At 38.7% G+C, this 1,547-nt stretch overlaps 1 non-coding gene across 1 annotated transcript; it reads right to left on the bottom strand.

The window, feature by feature from the left end:
* Positions 1-1,229: 1,229 nt before the first annotated feature.
* LOC122123677 lies at positions 1,230-1,336 on the bottom strand. Its single transcript, XR_006150431.1, has one exon. It is a non-coding gene; the product is annotated as a U6 spliceosomal RNA (small nuclear RNA).
* Positions 1,337-1,547: the final 211 nt, after the last annotated feature.

The raw sequence follows: 1,547 nt of genomic DNA, 5'->3' as shown, positions 1-1,547 counted from the left end.
TAAGAAATACACTGTTAATCTTTTGTTTTTAATTGTGAAAATACCGAACAGAGGGGTTACAATTACATGGACAAGGTAATGAGTACATTTCTTATCAAGCATTATTACCTCCTCCTTTGTTTCCCCTTCCCATCCCTTTCCATTTCCCTTCCTCCCCTCTTCCCCCCTCCCCGCACCAAAGTTGTAAAGTTCTGTTTTTCGACATAACATCTTGAGCATCTCATTGTTGCAACGGGTCCACCTGTATCCCTATTTAAACGATTTGTTTTTTCTCTTCCCCTCCACAAAGTATATCAACATCAAATACAGTAAAAACGGGTTATACCGTGGGAGAGGGACATACAAAGCAGCAAAGAAATATCTTTTAAATATGGTAGAAACAATCACAAGAAAAAAAATTTGAATCCTTATCTTGGGGTTCATTTCACCTAACATCAACTTATCTGACTGTTTCTGCTTATCTCAGACATATACTAGTTATTGCAAATAAGGGAAACCATGGGACCTAGGTTTCTTTGGGCCTGGCTTACTTCACAATATAATTTTTTCCAAATCTTTCCATTTCCTAACAAATGGGGCGATGTCATTCTTTCTGATGGAGGCATAGAATTCCATTGTGTATATATACCACATTTTCTTGATTCATTCATCTACTGAGGGGCATCTGGGTTGGTTCCATATCTTAGCTATGGTAAATAATGCTGCAATAAACATAGTTGTGCTGGTAGCTTTAGTATGGTCTTGTTTGTGATCATTCGGGTAAATGCCCAAAAGTGGGATTGCTGGGTCATAGGGGAGCTCTATATGGAGTCTTTTGAGGAACTCCATACTACTTTCCAAAGTGGTTGAACAAGTTTACACTCCCACCAACAATGCAGTAGGGTTCCCTTCTGTCCACATCCCTTCCAGCATCTGTTGTTATTAGAGGTCTTGATTATAGCCATGCTAACTGGGGTGAGGTGGTATCTCAGTGTTGTTTTGATTTGCATTTCTTTTATGGCTAGGGAGGTTGAGCATTTCTTCATGTGTCTATTGGCCATCCTTCTTTCCGCTTCAGAGAAGTTTCTCTTTAAGTCTTTAGCCCACTTATTTATTGGGCAGTTGTTTCTTTGAGGATTTGTTGTTGGGGATTTTTTTGAGTTCTAAGTATATTTTAGATATGAGACCCTTGTCCGTTGTATGTCTAGTGAAGATCTTCTCCCAATCCGTGGGCTTTCTATGGATCTTGCAAAAATATGGAACGCTTCACAAATTTGCGTGTCATCCTTGTGCAGGAGCCAGGCTAATCTTCTCTGTATCGGTCCAATTTTAGTATATGTGCTGCAGAAGCGAGCACACGCTGTTAATCTTGCTAAAGTGCTTCTGTTTGTGGTGAGTCACTTTTTCTACGTTCCCTTTGTTTTTGACTTTTGACCATTAAATTACTCTGTGCCTCAGTATGGATATATTTTAGTCAGCCTACGTGTTTCTTTTATTATTCTTTTAATAGATAGATGAAAGTTTTATAAAATTTGTAGTTTTTCTTTTTGTTGGTCATGGGGCTTGAA

This window comes from Dipodomys spectabilis, unplaced genomic scaffold (genome assembly GCF_019054845.1).
Source record: "Dipodomys spectabilis isolate Male_0828 unplaced genomic scaffold, ASM1905484v1 ptg000230l, whole genome shotgun sequence".
NCBI classification, from domain to species: domain Eukaryota; kingdom Metazoa; phylum Chordata; class Mammalia; order Rodentia; family Heteromyidae; genus Dipodomys; species Dipodomys spectabilis.
Note: the sequence above shows the minus strand (reverse complement) of the source record. Positions and strands in the feature narration are given on the sequence as shown.